This window comes from Bombus flavifrons, chromosome 2 (assembly GCF_040668555.2).
Source record: "Bombus flavifrons isolate JBK064 chromosome 2, iyBomFlav1_principal, whole genome shotgun sequence".
NCBI lineage: Eukaryota > Metazoa > Arthropoda > Insecta > Hymenoptera > Apidae > Bombus > Bombus flavifrons.
In genome coordinates this window covers 2,551,918-2,567,658 of record NC_138443.1, presented here as the reverse complement: position 1 = coordinate 2,567,658, position 15,741 = coordinate 2,551,918, and positions in this window count along the sequence as shown.

Here is a 15,741-nt window from a genome sequence, read left to right as displayed (position 1 = left end):
GTTGTATTACGGTATATTGTAGTACGTTATATAGTATTACGTTATATAGTATTATGTTATGTTGTATTACGGTATATAGTATTACGTTATGTTGTATTACGGTATATTGTATTACGTAATGTTGTATTACGTTATATAGTATTACGTTATATAGTATTACGTGATACAGTATTACGTTTTACAGTATTTCATTATACAGTATTACGTTATGTAGTATTACGATATATAGTACTACGTTATATAGTAATACGTTATAAAGTTTGACGTTATATTGTATTACGTTAAATAGTATTACGTTATATAGTATTACGTTATACAGTATTACGTTATACAGTATTAGGTTATGTTGTATTACGATATATAGTATTACGTTGTATAGTATTACGTTATATAGTATTACGTTATGTTGTATTACGGTATATAGTATTACGTTATGTTGTATTACGGTATATTGTATTACGTAATGTTGTATTACGTTATATAGTATTACGTTATATAGTATTACGTGATACAGTATTACGTTATACAGTATTACATTATACAGTATTACGTTATATAGTATTACGTTATATAGTATTACGTTGTATAGTATTACGTTATGGTGTATTACGATATATAGTATTACGTTATATAGTAATACGTTATAACGTTTGACGCTATATTGTATTACGTTATATAGTATTACGTTATATAGTATTACGTTATATAGTATTACGTTATGTTGTATTACGGTATATTGTAGTACGTTATATAGTATTACGTGATACAGTATTACGTTATACAGTATTACGTTATATAGTATTACGTTATGTTGTATTACGGTATATTGTTGTACGTTATATAGTAATACGTTATAACGTTTAACGTTATATTGTATTACGTTATATAGCATTACGGTATGTTGTATTAGGGTATATAGTATTACGTTATGTTGTATTACGGTATATTGTATTACGTTATGTTGTATTACGGTATATTGTAGTACGTTATATAGTATTACGTTATATAGTATTACGTTATATAGTATTACGTTATGTTGTATTACGGTATATAGTATTACGTTATGTTGTATTACGGTATATTGTATTACGTAATGTTGTATTACGCTATATAGAATTACGTTATATAGTATTACGTGATACAGTATTACGTTATACAGTATTACATTATACAGTATTACGTTATGTAGTATTACGATATATAGTATTACGTTGTATAGTATTACGTTATGTTGTATTACGATATATAGTATTACGTTATATAGTAATACGTTATAACGTTTGACGTTATATTGTATTACGTTATATAGTATTACGTTATATAGTATTACGTTATGTTGTATTACGGTATATAGTATTACGTTATGTTGTATTACGTTATATAGTATTACGTTATATAGTATTACGTGATACAGAATTACGTTATACGGTATTACGTTATATAGTATTACGTTATACAGTATTACGTTATACAGTATTACGTTATATAGTATTACGTTATGTTGTATTACGTTATATAGTATTACGTTATAGAGTATTACGTGATACAGTATTACGTTATACAGTATTACGCTATATAGTATTACGTTATATAGTATTACGTTGTATAGTATTACGTTATGGTGTATTACGATATATAGTATTACGTTATATAGTAATACGTTATAACGTTTGACGCTATATTGTATTACGTTATATAGTATTACGTTATATAGTATTACGTTATATAGTATTACGTTATGTTGTATTACGGTATATTGTAGTACGTTATATAGTATTACGTGATACAGTATTACGTTATACAGTATTACGTTATATAGTATTACGTTATGTTGTATTACGGTATATTGTAGTACGTTATATAGTAATACGTTATAACGTTTGACGTTATATTGTATTACGTTATATAGCATTACGGTATGTTGTATTACGGTATATAGTATTACGTTATGTTGTATTACGGTATATTGTATTACGTTATGTTGTATTACGGTATATTGTAGTACGTTATATAGTATTACGTTATATAGTATTACGTTATGTGGTATTACATCATATAGTATTACGTTATATAGTATTACGTTATATTATATTACGTTATATAGTATTACGTTATATAGTATTACGTTATGTTGTATTACGTTATATTATATTACGTTATATAGCATTACGTTATGTTGTATTACGTTATATAGTATTACGTTATATAGTATTACGTTATATAGTATTACGTTATGTTGTATTACGATATATAGTATTACGTTATATAGTATTACGTTATATAGTATTACGTTATGTTGTATTACGTTATATAGTATTACGTTATATAGTATTACGTTATACAGTATTACGTTATACAGTATTACGTTATATAGTATTACGTTATGTTGAATTACGTAATATTATATTACGTTATATAGCATTACGGTATATTGTATTACGTTATATAGTAATATGTTATAACGTTTCACATTATACTGTATTACATTATATAGTATTACGTTATATAGTATTACGTTATGTTGTATTACGTTATATTATATTACGTTATATAGCATTACGGTATATTGTATTACGTTATATAGTAATACGTTATAACGTTTGAGGTTATATTGTATTACGTTATATAGTATTACGTTATGTAGTATTACGATATATAGTATTACGTTATATAGTATTACGTTATATAGTATTACGTTATATAGTATTTCGTTATATAGTAATACGTTATGTGGTATTACATTATATAGTATTACGTTATATAGTATTACGTTATATTATATTACGTTATATAGTATTACGTTATATAGTATTACGTTATGTTGTATTACGTTATATTATATTACGTTATATAGCATTACGGTATATTGTATTACGTTATATAGTAATATGTTATAACGTTTCACATTATACTGTATTACATTATATAGTATTACGTTATTTAGTATTACGTTATATAGTATTACGTTATACAGTATTACGGTATATTGTATTACGTTATACAGTATTACGTTATATAGTATTACGTTATATAGTATTACGTTATGTTGTATTACGTTATATAGTATTACGTTATATAGTATTACGTTATATAGTATTACGTTATGTTGTATTACGGTATATTGTATTACGTTATATAGTAATATGTTATAACGTTTCACATTATATTGTATTACGTTATATAGTATTACGTTATATAGTATTACGTTATTTAGTATTACGTTATATAGTATTACGTTATACAGTATTACGTTATACAGTATTATGGTATATTGTATTACGTTATATAGTAATACGTTATAACGTTTCACGGTATATTGTATTACGTTATATAGTAATACGTTATACAGTATTACTTTATATAGTATTACGTTATGTTGTATTACGTTATATAGTATTACGTTAGATAGTATTACGTTATACATTATTACGTTATACAGTATTACGTTATGTTGTATTACGTTATATTATATTACGTTATATAGTATTATGTTATACAGTATTACGTTATACAGTATTACGTTATATAGTATTACGTTATACAGCATTACGTTATATAGTATTACGTTATGTTGTATTACGTTATATTATATTACGTTATATAGTATTACGTTATACAGTATTACGTTATACAGTATTACGTTATATAGTATTACGTTATGTTGTATTACGTTATATAGTATTACGTTATAGAGTATTACGTGATACAGTATTACGTTATACAGTATTACGTTATATAGTATTACGTTATGTTGTATTACGTTATATAGTATTACGGTATATTCTATTACGTTATATAGTAATACGTTATAACGTTTGACGTTATATTGTATTACGTTATATAGTATTATGTTATATAGTATTACGTTATGTTGTATTACGGTATATTGTATTACGTTATATAGTATTACGTTATACAGCATTACGTTATATAGTATTACGTTATGTTGTATTACGTTATATTATATTACGTTATATAGTATTACGTTATACAGTATTACGTTATACAGTATTACGTTATATAGTATTACGTTATGTTGTATTACGTTATATAGTATTACGTTATAGAGTATTACGTGATACAGTATTACGTTATACAGTATTACGTTATACAGTATTACGTTATATAGTATTACGTTATATAGTATTACGTTATATAGTATTACGTTATGTTGTATTACGGTATATTGTAGTACGTTATAGAGTATTACGTGATACAGTATTACGTTATACAGTATTACGTTATACAGTATTACGTTATATAGTATTACGTTATATAGTATTACGTTATACAGTATTACGTTATATAGTATTACGTTATGTTGTATTACGTTATATTATATTACGTTATAAAGTATTACGTTATACAGTATTACGTTATACAGTATTACGTTATATAGTATTACGTTATGTTGTATTACGTTATATAGTATTACGTTATATAGTATTACGTTATATAGTATTACGTTATGTTGTATTACGATATATAGTATTACGTTATATAGTATTACGTTATATAGTATTACGTTATGTTGTATTACGTTATATAGTATTACGTTATACAGTATTACGTTATACAGTATTACGTTATACAGTATTACGTTATATAGTATTACGTTATGTTGAATTACGTAATATTATATTACGTTATATAGCATTACGGTATATTGTATTACGTTATATAGTAATATGTTATAACGTTTCACATTATACTGTATTACATTATATAGTATTACGTTATATAGTATTACGTTATGTTGTATTACGTTATATTATATTACGTTATATAGCATTACAGTATATTGTATTACGTTATATAGTAATACGTTATAACGTTTGAGGTTATATTGTATTACGTTATATAGTATTACGTTATGTAGTATTACGATATATAGTATTACGTTATATAGTATTACGTTATATAGTATTACGTTATATAGTATTTCGTTATATAGTAATACGTTATGTGGTATTACATTATATAGTATTACGTTATATAGTATTACGTTATATTATATTACGTTATATAGTATTACGTTATATAGTATTACGTTATGTTGTATTACGTTATATTATATTACGTTATATAGCATTACGGTATATTGTATTACGTTATATAGTAATATGTTATAACGTTTCACATTATACTGTATTACATTATATAGTATTACGTTATTTAGTATTACGTTATATAGTATTACGTTATACAGTATTACGGTATATTGTATTACGTTATACAGTATTACGCTATATAGTATTACGTTATACAGTATTACGTTATGTTGTATTACGTTATATTATATTACGTTATATAGTATTATGTTATACAGTATTACGTTATACAGTATTACGTTATATAGTATTACGTTATACAGCATTACGTTATATAGTATTACGTTATGTTGTATTACGTTATATTATATTACGTTATATAGTATTACGTTATACAGTATTACGTTATACAGTATTACGTTATATAGTATTACGTTATGTTGTATTACGTTATATAGTATTACGTTATAGAGTATTACGTGATACAGTATTACGTTATACAGTATTACGTTATATAGTATTACGTTATGTTGTATTACGTTATATAGTATTACGGTATATTCTATTACGTTATATAGTAATACGTTATAACGTTTGACGTTATATTGTATTACGTTATATAGTATTACGTTATATAGTATTACGTTATGTTGTATTACGGTATATTGTATTACGTTATATAGTATTACGTTATACAGCATTACGTTATATAGTATTACGTTATGTTGTATTACGTTATATTATATTACGTTATATAGTATTACGTTATACAGTATTACGTTATACAGTATTACGTTATATAGTATTACGTTATGTTGTATTACGTTATATAGTATTACGTTATAGAGTATTACGTGATACAGTATTACGTTATACAGTATTACGTTATACAGTATTACGCTATATAGTATTACGTTATATAGTATTACGTTATATAGTATTACGTTATGTTGTATTACGGTATATTGTAGTACGTTATAGAGTATTACGTGATACAGTATTACGTTATACAGTATTACGTTATACAGTATTACGTTATATAGTATTACGTTATATAGTATTACGTTATACAGTATTACGTTATATAGTATTACGTTATGTTGTATTACGTTATATTATATTACGTTATAAAGTATTACGTTATACAGTATTACGTTATACAGTATTACGTTATATAGTATTACGTTATGTTGTATTACGTTATATAGTATTACGTTATAGAGTATTACGTGATACAGTATTACGTTATACAGTATTACGTTATACAGTATTACGTTATATAGTATTACGTTATATAGTATTACGTTATACAGTATTAAGTTATGTTGTATTACGTTATATAGTATTACGTTATGTTGTATTACGTTATATAGTATTACGGTATACAGTATTACGTTATACAGTATTACGTTATATAGTATTACGTTATATAGTATTACGTTATAACGTTTCACGTTATATAGTATTACGTCATACAGTATTACGGTATATTGTATTACGTTATACAGTATTACGTTATACAGTATTACGGTATATTGTATTACGTTATACAGTATTACGTTATATAGTATTACGTTATATAGTATTACGTTATGTTGTATTACGTTATATAGTATTACGTTATATAGTATTACGTTATATAGTATTACGTTATGTTGTATTACGGTATATTGTATTACGTTATATAGTAATATGTTATAACGTTTCACATTATATTGTATTACGTTATATAGTATTACGTTATATAGTATTACGTTATTTAGTATTACGTTATATAGTATTACGTTATACAGTATTACGTTATACAGTATTACGGTATATTGTATTACGTTATATAGTAATACGTTATAACGTTTCACGGTATATTGTATTACGTTATATAGTAATACGTTATACAGTATTACTTTATATAGTATTACGTTATGTTGTATTACGTTATATAGTATTACGTTAGATAGTATTACGTTATACATTATTACGTTATACAGTATTACGTTATGTTGTATTACGTTATATTATATTACGTTATATAGTATTATGTTATACAGTATTACGTTATACAGTATTACGTTATATAGTATTACGTTATACAGCATTACGTTATATAGTATTACGTTATGTTGTATTACGTTATATTATATTACGTTATATAGTATTACGTTATACAGTATTACGTTATACAGTATTACGTTATATAGTATTACGTTATGTTGTATTACGTTATATAGTATTACGTTATAGAGTATTACGTGATACAGTATTACGTTATACAGTATTACGTTATATAGTATTACGTTATGTTGTATTACGTTATATAGTATTACGGTATATTCTATTACGTTATATAGTAATACGTTATAACGTTTGACGTTATATTGTATTACGTTATATAGTATTACGTTATATAGTATTACGTTATGTTGTATTACGGTATATTGTATTACGTTATATAGTATTACGTTATACAGCATTACGTTATATAGTATTACGTTATGTTGTATTACGTTATATTATATTACGTTATATAGTATTACGTTATACAGTATTACGTTATACAGTATTACGTTATATAGTATTACGTTATGTTGTATTACGTTATATAGTATTACGTTATAGAGTATTACGTGATACAGTATTACGTTATACAGTATTACGTTATACAGTATTACGTTATATAGTATTACGTTATATAGTATTACGTTATATAGTATTACGTTATGTTGTATTACGGTATATTGTATTACGTTATATAGTAATATGTTATAACGTTTCACATCATATTGTATTACGTTATATAGTATTACGTTATATAGTATTACGTTATTTAGTATTACGTTATATAGTATTACGTTATACAGTATTACGTTATACAGTATTACGTTATACAGTATTACGTTATACAGTATTACGTTATATAGTATTACGTTATATAGTATTACGTTATGTTGTATTACGTTATATAGTATTACGTTATAGAGTATTACGTGATACAGTATTACGTTATACAGTATTACGTTATATAGTATTACGTTATGTTGTATTACGTTATATAGTATTACGTTATGTTGTATTACGGTATATTGTAGTACGTTATAGAGTATTACGTGATACAGTATTACGTTATACAGTATTACGTTATACAGTATTACGTTATACAGTATTACGTTATATAGTATTACGTTATATAGTATTACGTTATGTTGTATTACGTTATATAGTATTACGTTATAGAGTATTACGTGATACAGTATTACGTTATACAGTATTACGTTATATAGTATTACGTTATGTTGTATTACGTTATGTTGTATTACGGTATATTGTATTACGTTATATAGTAATATGTTATAACGTTTCACATTATATTGTATTACGTTATATAGTATTACGTTATATAGTATTACGTTATTTAGTATTACGTTATATAGTATTACGTTATACAGTATTACGTTATACAGTATTACGTTATACAGTATTACGTTATACAGTATTACGTTATATAGTATTACGTTATATAGTATTACGTTATGTTGTATTACGTTATATAGTATTACGTTATAGAGTATTACGTGATACAGTATTACGTTATTTAGTATTACGTTATATAGTATTACGTTATACAGTATTACGTTATACAGTATTACGTTATATAGTATTACGTTATGTTGTATTACGTTATATAGTATTACGTTATAGAGTATTACGTGATACAGTATTACGTTATACAGTATTACGTTATACAGTATTACGTTATATAGTATTACGTTATATAGTATTACGTTATATAGTATTACGTTATGTTGTATTACGGTATATTGTAGTACGTTATAGAGTATTACGTGATACAGTATTACGTTATACAGTATTACGTTATACAGTATTACGTTATATAGTATTACGTTATATAGTATTACGTTATACAGTATTACGTTATATAGTATTACGTTATGTTGTATTACGTTATATTATATTACGTTATAAAGTATTACGTTATATAGTATTACGTTATATAGTATTACGTTATGTTGTATTACGTTATATAGTATTACGTTATAGAGTATTACGTGATACAGTATTACGTTATACAGTATTACGTTATATAGTATTACGTTATGTTGTATTACGTTATATAGTATTACGTTATGTTGTATTACGGTATATTGTAGTACGTTATAGAGTATTACGTGATACAGTATTACGTTATACAGTATTACGTTATACAGTATTACGTTATATAGTATTACGTTATATAGTATTACGTTATGTAGTATTACGATATATAGTATTACGTTATATAGTATTACGTTATATAGTATTACGTTATATAGTATTTCGTTATATAGTAATACGTTATGTGGTATTACATTATATAGTATTACGTTATATAGTATTACGTTATATTATATTACGTTATATAGTATTACGTTATATAGTATTACGTTATGTTGTATTACGTTATATTATATTACGTTATATAGCATTACGGTATATTGTATTACGTTATATAGTAATATGTTATAACGTTTCACATTATACTGTATTACATTATATAGTATTACGTTATTTAGTATTACGTTATATAGTATTACGTTATACAGTATTACGGTATATTGTATTACGTTATACAGTATTACGCTATATAGTATTACGTTATACAGTATTACGTTATGTTGTATTACGTTATATTATATTACGTTATATAGTATTATGTTATACAGTATTACGTTATACAGTATTACGTTATATAGTATTACGTTATACAGCATTACGTTATATAGTATTACGTTATGTTGTATTACGTTATATTATATTACGTTATATAGTATTACGTTATACAGTATTACGTTATACAGTATTACGTTATATAGTATTACGTTATGTTGTATTACGTTATATAGTATTACGTTATAGAGTATTACGTGATACAGTATTACGTTATACAGTATTACGTTATATAGTATTACGTTATGTTGTATTACGTTATATAGTATTACGGTATATTCTATTACGTTATATAGTAATACGTTATAACGTTTGACGTTATATTGTATTACGTTATATAGTATTACGTTATATAGTATTACGTTATGTTGTATTACGGTATATTGTATTACGTTATATAGTATTACGTTATACAGCATTACGTTATATAGTATTACGTTATGTTGTATTACGTTATATTATATTACGTTATATAGTATTACGTTATACAGTATTACGTTATACAGTATTACGTTATATAGTATTACGTTATGTTGTATTACGTTATATAGTATTACGTTATAGAGTATTACGTGATACAGTATTACGTTATACAGTATTACGTTATACAGTATTACGCTATATAGTATTACGTTATATAGTATTACGTTATATAGTATTACGTTATGTTGTATTACGGTATATTGTAGTACGTTATAGAGTATTACGTGATACAGTATTACGTTATACAGTATTACGTTATACAGTATTACGTTATATAGTATTACGTTATATAGTATTACGTTATACAGTATTACGTTATATAGTATTACGTTATGTTGTATTACGTTATATTATATTACGTTATAAAGTATTACGTTATACAGTATTACGTTATACAGTATTACGTTATATAGTATTACGTTATGTTGTATTACGTTATATAGTATTACGTTATAGAGTATTACGTGATACAGTATTACGTTATACAGTATTACGTTATACAGTATTACGTTATATAGTATTACGTTATATAGTATTACGTTATACAGTATTAAGTTATGTTGTATTACGTTATATAGTATTACGTTATGTTGTATTACGTTATATAGTATTACGGTATACAGTATTACGTTATACAGTATTACGTTATATAGTATTACGTTATATAGTATTACGTTATAACGTTTCACGTTATATAGTATTACGTCATACAGTATTACGGTATATTGTATTACGTTATACAGTATTACGTTATACAGTATTACGGTATATTGTATTACGTTATACAGTATTACGTTATATAGTATTACGTTATATAGTATTACGTTATGTTGTATTACGTTATATAGTATTACGTTATATAGTATTACGTTATATAGTATTACGTTATGTTGTATTACGGTATATTGTATTACGTTATATAGTAATATGTTATAACGTTTCACATTATATTGTATTACGTTATATAGTATTACGTTATATAGTATTACGTTATTTAGTATTACGTTATATAGTATTACGTTATACAGTATTACGTTATACAGTATTACGGTATATTGTATTACGTTATATAGTAATACGTTATAACGTTTCACGGTATATTGTATTACGTTATATAGTAATACGTTATACAGTATTACTTTATATAGTATTACGTTATGTTGTATTACGTTATATAGTATTACGTTAGATAGTATTACGTTATACATTATTACGTTATACAGTATTACGTTATGTTGTATTACGTTATATTATATTACGTTATATAGTATTATGTTATACAGTATTACGTTATACAGTATTACGTTATATAGTATTACGTTATACAGCATTACGTTATATAGTATTACGTTATGTTGTATTACGTTATATTATATTACGTTATATAGTATTACGTTATACAGTATTACGTTATACAGTATTACGTTATATAGTATTACGTTATGTTGTATTACGTTATATAGTATTACGTTATAGAGTATTACGTGATACAGTATTACGTTATACAGTATTACGTTATATAGTATTACGTTATGTTGTATTACGTTATATAGTATTACGGTATATTCTATTACGTTATATAGTAATACGTTATAACGTTTGACGTTATATTGTATTACGTTATATAGTATTACGTTATATAGTATTACGTTATGTTGTATTACGGTATATTGTATTACGTTATATAGTATTACGTTATACAGCATTACGTTATATAGTATTACGTTATGTTGTATTACGTTATATTATATTACGTTATATAGTATTACGTTATACAGTATTACGTTATACAGTATTACGTTATATAGTATTACGTTATGTTGTATTACGTTATATAGTATTACGTTATAGAGTATTACGTGATACAGTATTACGTTATACAGTATTACGTTATACAGTATTACGTTATATAGTATTACGTTATATAGTATTACGTTATATAGTATTACGTTATGTTGTATTACGGTATATTGTATTACGTTATATAGTAATATGTTATAACGTTTCACATTATATTGTATTACGTTATATAGTATTACGTTATATAGTATTACGTTATTTAGTATTACGTTATATAGTATTACGTTATACAGTATTACGTTATACAGTATTACGGTATATTGTATTACGTTATATAGTAATACGTTATAACGTTTCACGGTATATTGTATTACGTTATATAGTAATACGTTATACAGTATTACTTTATATAGTATTACGTTATGTTGTATTACGTTATATAGTATTACGTTAGATAGTATTACGTTATACATTATTACGTTATACAGTATTACGTTATGTTGTATTACGTTATATTATATTACGTTATATAGTATTATGTTATACAGTATTACGTTATACAGTATTACGTTATATAGTATTACGTTATACAGCATTACGTTATATAGTATTACGTTATGTTGTATTACGTTATATTATATTACGTTATATAGTATTACGTTATACAGTATTACGTTATACAGTATTACGTTATATAGTATTACGTTATGTTGTATTACGTTATATAGTATTACGTTATAGAGTATTACGTGATACAGTATTACGTTATACAGTATTACGTTATATAGTATTACGTTATGTTGTATTACGTTATATAGTATTACGGTATATTCTATTACGTTATATAGTAATACGTTATAACGTTTGACGTTATATTGTATTACGTTATATAGTATTACGTTATATAGTATTACGTTATGTTGTATTACGGTATATTGTATTACGTTATATAGTATTACGTTATACAGCATTACGTTATATAGTATTACGTTATGTTGTATTACGTTATATTATATTACGTTATATAGTATTACGTTATACAGTATTACGTTATACAGTATTACGTTATATAGTATTACGTTATGTTGTATTACGTTATATAGTATTACGTTATAGAGTATTACGTGATACAGTATTACGTTATACAGTATTACGTTATACAGTATTACGTTATATAGTATTACGTTATATAGTATTACGTTATATAGTATTACGTTATGTTGTATTACGGTATATTGTAGTACGTTATAGAGTATTACGTGATACAGTATTACGTTATACAGTATTACGTTATACAGTATTACGTTATATAGTATTACGTTATATAGTATTACGTTATACAGTATTACGTTATATAGTATTACGTTATGTTGTATTACGTTATATTATATTACGTTATAAAGTATTACGTTATACAGTATTACGTTATACAGTATTACGTTATATAGTATTACGTTATGTTGTATTACGTTATATAGTATTACGTTATAGAGTATTACGTGATACAGTATTACGTTATACAGTATTACGTTATACAGTATTACGTTATATAGTATTACGTTATATAGTATTACGTTATACAGTATTAAGTTATGTTGTATTACGTTATATAGTATTACGTTATGTTGTATTACGTTATATAGTATTACGGTATACAGTATTACGTTATACAGTATTACGTTATATAGTATTACGTTATATAGTATTACGTTATAACGTTTCACGTTATATAGTATTACGTCATACAGTATTACGGTATATTGTATTACGTTATACAGTATTACGTTATATAGTATTACGTTATATAGTATTACGTTATATAGTATTACGTTATGTTGTATTACGTTATATAGTATTACGTTATGTTGTATTACGTTATATAGTATTGCGGTATATTGTATTACGTTATGTTGTATTACGGTATATTGTATTACGTAATGTTGTATTACGTTATATAGTATTACGTTATATAGTATTACGTAATACAGTATTACGCTATACAGTATTACATTATACAGTATTACGTTATATAGTATTACGTTATATAGTATTACGTTGTATAGTATTACGTTATGGTGTATTACGATATATAGTATTACGATATATAGTAATACGTTATAACGTTTGACGCTATATTGTATTACGTTATATAGTATTACGTTATATAGTATTACGTTACATAGTATTACGTTATGTTGTATTACGGTATATAGTATTACGTTATGTTGTATTACGTTATATAGTATTACGTTATAGAGTATTACGTGATACAGTATTACGTTATACAGTATTACGTTATACAGTATTACGTTATATAGTATTACGTTATATAGTACTACGTTATATAGTATTAAGTTATGTTGTATTACGTTATATAGTATTACGTTATGTTGTATTACGTTATATAGTATTACGGTATATTCTATTACGTTATATAGTAATACGTTATAACGTTTCACGGTATATTGTATTACGTTATATAGTAATACGTTATACAGTATTACTTTATATAGTATTACGTTATGTTGTATTACGTTATATAGTATTACGTTAGATAGTATTACGTTATACATTATTACGTTATACAGTATTACGTTATGTTGTATTACGTTATATTATATTACGTTATATAGTATTATGTTATACAGTATTACGTTATACAGTATTACGTTATATAGTATTACGTTATACAGCATTACGTTATATAGTATTACGTTATGTTGTATTACGTTATATTATATTACGTTATATAGTATTACGTTATACAGTATTACGTTATACAGTATTACGTTATATAGTATTACGTTATGTTGTATTACGTTATATAGTATTACGTTATAGAGTATTACGTGATACAGTATTACGTTATACAGTATTACGTTATATAGTATTACGTTATGTTGTATTACGTTATATAGTATTACGGTATATTCTATTACGTTATATAGTAATACGTTATAACGTTTGACGTTATATTGTATTACGTTATATAGTATTACGTTATATAGTATTACGTTATGTTGTATTACGGTATATTGTATTACGTTATATAGTATTACGTTATACAGCATTACGTTATATAGTATTACGTTATGTTGTATTACGTTATATTATATTACGTTATATAGTATTACGTTATACAGTATTACGTTATACAGTATTACGTTATATAGTATTACGTTATAGAGTATTACGTGATACAGTATTACGTTATACAGTATTACGTTATACAGTATTACGTTATATAGTATTACGTTATATAGTATTACGTTATATAGTATTACGTTATGTTGTATTACGGTATATTGTAGTACGTTATAGAGTATTACGTGATACAGTATTACGTTATACAGTATTACGTTATACAGTATTACGTTATATAGTATTACGTTATATAGTATTACGTTATACAGTATTACGTTATATAGTATTACGTTATGTTGTATTACGTTATATTATATTACGTTATAAAGTATTACGTTATACAGTATTACGTTATACAGTATTACGTTATATAGTATTACGTTATGTTGTATTACGTTATATAGTATTACGTTATAGAGTATTACGTGATACAGTATTACGTTATACAGTATTACGTTATACAGTATTACGTTATATAGTATTACGTTATATAGTATTACGTTATACAGTATTAAGTTATGTTGTATTACGTTATATAGTA